Source organism: Onychomys torridus, chromosome 8 (assembly GCF_903995425.1).
Source record: "Onychomys torridus chromosome 8, mOncTor1.1, whole genome shotgun sequence".
In the NCBI taxonomy this organism is placed as follows: Eukaryota; Metazoa; Chordata; class Mammalia; order Rodentia; family Cricetidae; genus Onychomys; species Onychomys torridus.
The window spans coordinates 49,533,771-49,539,139 of record NC_050450.1 but is presented as its reverse complement, the minus strand read 5'-3'; the positions used below and the strand labels follow the sequence as shown (position 1 = coordinate 49,539,139).

At 48.5% G+C, this 5,369-nt stretch overlaps 1 non-coding gene across 1 annotated transcript; it reads left to right on the top strand.

Annotated features, from left to right (window-relative positions):
• Nucleotides 1-4,574: 4,574 nt before the first annotated feature.
• Trnaw-cca lies at nt 4,575-4,646 on the top strand. The gene has a single exon. It is a non-coding gene; the product is annotated as a tRNA-Trp (tRNA).
• The last annotated feature ends 723 nt before the right edge of the window (nt 4,647-5,369 follow it).

The following is a 5,369-nucleotide window of genomic DNA, read 5'->3' as shown; positions in this document are numbered from 1 at the left end:
ATATTTGAAAGCCAAAAATTGTTCTACCTGGGACTCATCTCCACACATTTCCATAATCATTACAGCATCTTTCAATGTGGCAAATAACTTTAGAGTTGTGTTGTGACTGCTTCCTGTTAAATGTGAGCTTTCTCAGCCTGAAGCAAAGGAGCTGAAATCACACCCATGGGACCATCGACTTTCCCCATGAAAGGAGGGTGGAGGCTAATGAGGTTCATGCTGCACTCCCCCACCCCTGTGATATACAGATGGTTGACAGTTGCTGGGAAGGGAAAACCGTGCTGGTGTAGCAGCCATAAACTGGATGTGTTGCTGCTGGAAACCCATCCCCCAGGCTCTCAGTGGTGGATCTGATCCTTTGATCTGCTGTTGAAGTCCTGTTTGGGGTGAACAGACATTTGTTTACATATCTCCAGGAAGCCGTACAAGTCAAAATGTTGGCCACGGGAAATTTGGGTGACCTATCCAGGGTCACATAGGAACAGGCCAGCAGCCTGTCCCGACACAGCTTCTCTGGCTCCCTCTTTCTTGGTAAAGTTCCTTTTCTCACAGTAGGTAGACCTTACTTCTCTCTACTGATGCAGACACTGGGCCCACAGTTAAGTTCGGATAACAGGGACGAGGCTCTCCCTTTCTCAGGTTGGAAGACAGCTGTCAGGCTTTGAAAAAGGCAGCATCAGATTTTGTCTGTTGATGGAATTCTGGAGTTCTATCTTTCATGGAGGCCTCCTGCATGCAGCCTACACTCATGGTCAGCTGCATTTTATGGAAGTATGGCCTGTAGGCTTCAAAAAGTGCAGAGCTCAGATCGCCAGTCCGAACACATCTCCAAAAGCAGGTTTTGCCAAAATTATTACACAGGGTAAAGGTAAGTTGGGAGAGTCCCACATTACTCGGGGACAGCTAGACCCTGCTAGCTGCACCTCTGGCTGTTACGAACTTTCCCTCCAGACACCCCTGTCCCCTGTGACGCTCCAGGCCCTTTGGATATCTCTGAACATGCATGATAGTCTTCTAGCAGGACGTATTCTGCAGTAAGCCTTGTGTTACTGTAACAGAATAGTTGTCATAAGTTAAGAGGAAAAGTTTATTTGGATCCATGGTTTCATCATCATCAATTGGCCCTGTTGCACACCAAGGTGGGGGGGCACATGATGGGGTCCCTGTTCCCCTCCTGGTGACAAGGAAGCAGAGAGACAGAAGGTGGTCAGGGACTTAATATCCCTTTCCCAGACACATCCCCAGTGATCCAGCCTCCTCCCATTGACCCCAAGTCCTAAAGATCCCACCATTTCTCAGTAGTGCCACAGATTGGGGACCAAGCCTTCAACACATAGTCCTAAAAAAGACATTGTGAACAAGAATATGAACCTCTCAAAACCAGTCACTTAGATTTATGTGGATCTAAACTGACCAACATCATTGGAAAAAACAAATCCCAGGTCACAGACGCTTGCAAAGCAGGGAGCTGAGGGGAAAGGCAGAACAGTTAGCCTGTGCTCTTTGGATTTTCCCTTGTTATGAGCTGAGCATAGGACACACATGCATCGCTCCTCTAGAACACTCTAAAGCCCGGCAGATGTAGGAACATGCAGCCTGCAGTAAGTGGAGAGATTGGGTGGAGTGCATTCCTGCTGAGCTCCTGGCCTGATTCCAGAGAGCAGCACCTAGCCCTAATCCTTCCTTTGTTTAACCACACCATTTGTTTCTCTTATGTCCCTATGTGAATCTTGTCTGAGAGTCAAGGATCAGAGAGTCCCCCAAGGATCAAAGGCCTATGCAAAACTTGGCTCAGGGAACCTGGAAAACTATGATACCTGATTAATCAAGGAATTTGCACTTGGCATTTGGTCTCTGGGAGCTCCTTTTAGGTTGCTTTGAAGGTATGGAAATTAACTGGCTAAACTGTAAATAGAGAGTAATTAAAAGTGTCCTAGGCGAAGGGAAAGGCTTCAGTCCTTCAAGGCTGGACCATCCTGCAGCCATGAAAGGCTATATTCATTCTTAAGATGCCTCTGAGTCTTCTTTCCACAATGCTGCATGAACCCACACACTGGTGTAGTGACACTCAGCCACACTGGGGTGTTGCTCAGTGGCTCAGTACTGTGCTCCAGAAGTGTGCCTATGCTTGTGGAGGCTAGAAGAGGATGTCCAATCCCCTGGAACTGGAGTTACAGCTGTTTGTGAGCTGCCATGTGGGTGCTGGGAATTAAACCCTGGTCCTAACCAACTGATCCATCTCTTCAGCCCTCTGACTTATTCATTAGTACATAATCTCTAGAGAAAAATAAATGTGACAGAGCATTTAAAACATTTGTTACCCTGTGATCCCAGGACCAGTTTGCCTTTTTCAGTTTTACACAAGAGTATCAGTTCCCTAAACTGATTGCTCTCTCTCTCTCTCTCTCTCTCTCTCTCTCTCTCTGTGTGTGTGTGTGGTGTAGGTTCCCATAGAGGACAAAGGTGTCAGATCCCCACGGAGCTGGAGTTTGAGGCAGTCGTGAGCTGCTGGGCACGGATACTGGGCGTGTGCAACTGCTAAGCCATCTCTCCAGCCCTGCTTTACTTTCTTGAAAAACCTTCTCCATTTTTACTATTTTTCTGTGTGTCCCTGGTAAAATCTTGAGACATAAGAACCTGGAAAGTTCAGTGGGTGCCCCTGGGTCTCAGGGCCACACTTCTAAAGCTGGGGGTCACGATGGGTGTGAATCAGGGTATTCACCTGTCTCTTCCCTGGACTCCTTTTCACCTGGGTCGCTTAAGGACCCAGTGCTGCTGGCTCCCCAGAGTACTACCACATCTTCAGATTTCCCCAGGCCCTCTGCACTCATTTGCACACCCCAACATTCCTTATACCTTCCCAGAATCACAGCGAGGTGACAGGAACGCAGATGAAGCTCCTGGCTCACCACCCCTATCAATGTTGTCGCCTACAGGCTCATAATGCTCCTCCCTTCTAGTTAATTCGGATCCCCACTTTTCTGTCAAAATACCTGTTTACTTCCCTAACTGCTCTCAGTTCCTCCCTATTCATTTAGCATAGACACTGCTATTCCAAGAGTATGGAGATAATTCTCCAGAAAAAACAAAAAACAAAAAACAAAAACCAAACACAATACCTTGAACATTGGCTACAAAGAAAACAGCTTTTCCCACCTGCACTTTTAACCTGATGATTCAAAACAAAATACAAAACCATCCAGATAAGAAAAAGCTTCTTCTAGCAGACGAATTCTTGAGGTTTTGTAAATTTTAATTGATGGCGTGTGTGCCTGAGTGGACCATATGCATGCAATACCCAAGGACACCAGGAGGGGGCGAAAGATTCCCCTGGAACTATGCCATGCTTTGTCATAATCCCAAGCCGTCCATTTCACTGATGGGTTTTAAATAAAATATTCCCTGCCTTAAAAACAAACAAAAGAATTTTCCTGGAGAAAAAAAAAAAAAAAAAAAAAAAGGAATCTATGGCAACCCACAGAGACCAGAAGAGGGCATCAGATCCCCTAGAACTGAAGTTACAGATGGTAGTGAGCCACCTAAATGAGCCAGTTTATTTAGGAAGGAAATCATCATTAAAATCTACGTATCTGTATCTAATGTTAAATTTCAGAGTTTGATGACGTTTTTATCCTAGGGTCCTGTGAATGTTGTTTTGTGTAAGCAACATTTTAAGGTTTTAGGAAACATTCAATAGATCCAAAGGTAACATTTTAGTAGATTTTACGATGGTAAGAGTACCTCAGTTTATGAGTATGTATTTATCAAGCCTTTCAAAATACCCTTTCAAAAACATGTGCGCTCACACTTAGGCACATATGCATTTTTAAAGTACACGTGCTAATGGTGCTGGCTAGGTATTTGCCCTTCGTGAAAATTCGGATACTTTCTGTGCGCCACCATCCGGAGGAAGAAAGAGCACCGGGAAATACTAGCGTTTCCGTGTGACGACTCTTCCACGATTGCTCTTTCCTCAGAGAAATGCTTATTTGTATAGTTAAAGCTGCCGCGCCTCTCTGCTGGTTTACCAAGCCCTTCGCCTGGGCGTCGCCCTCTCGCGTCCCCACGTTTCCAACCAGCGGACAGCGGACTGAGAACCAGCGCTGGTGCCCATCGGTGCCCGCCTGGTCCCCAGCATCCGGAACCGGCCGCCCTGGGCCCGGTGCCCGGCCGGTCCCGTCACCCCCGCCCGGCCGCCCGGGCCCTCCGCCGAGGCGGCCGCCATCTTACAGGGCGGGGCCCGCGGCTTCCCAGCCGCGGTCAGTCGGGTCCCCCGTTCCCCCCGTCCCCGGGCAGCCCCCGGCTCCCGAGCATCCCTCCGTCCCTCCTCGGCGTCCCCTCGCCCGCGGGGGTCCCCTCAACACCGTGTGCCCCGTGGGCCACCGCGAGAGACTGAGAAGAGCCCAATGTTTGTCGCGAGCGAGGGTCCCCGCGCGGCCGTTCGGGCTGGCGCCGCGGGATTCCGAACTCCTCCCCTGCATCCGCGAGCGACAGTGCTCTACCCTGAGCCTCTGAGCCCAGCAGCGAGCCGGTGGAGCGAGGCCTTTAGCGATGCAGAGTCCCTAGCTCGCTGTGACCTCGTGGCGCAATGGTAGCGCGTCTGACTCCAGATCAGAAGGTTGCGTGTTCAAGTCACGTCGGGGTCAGCGTGGCCTTTTGTTCTTTTTCTCTGCCAACCACGGCAGAGTAAAGTACTGTAAAGTTTTAAAGAAATTAGATTATTGCCGGGTTAAACCGTGCCACTCACGCCATGGAAGACAGTGCTACTTTTTCTCTTCCTTGAGACCGAACACCCGAAGGCTCGGGAAAGCGATGACTCGGGATGACTCCCGATGACCGACAGGAGGCGCTGCAGCATCAGCATCGGCATCGAGGTGGGACCTTGGGGAAGGTCTGCAGACTCAGCCTCCCCAATGCCAAGGCCCTGCCTCGCCCCTCGGGCTCCCCCCCCCCCAAAAAAAAAAACAAAAACAAAAACAAAAACAAAAACAAAAAACAAAACAAAACCGGTTCTTGGTCTCGCGAAGAGTAATATCTCTCTGGTAATATCTTCAATATCTGTGCCCAATCCTTACCCCTGCAAGTCCAGTTACAACCATTAGACCTGGATGGTTTTTGTTAATAGCTTTGTTTTAAATCTCCTTCCCCACCCCCACCAAAGATTGATGTAGAAAATAAAAGCATGCTGCATCGAAATTATAAACATGAAACTCAAATTTAGTATCTTTGATCTGAAATGCTTGGGACCAGAACTGTTTCAGACTTTTGAAAAAACTTTCGGAATGTCGGCTGTCTTAGTTAGGGTCACTATTGATGTGATGAAACACTGCGACCCAAATCAACTTGGGGAAGCAAAGGATTTATTTCAC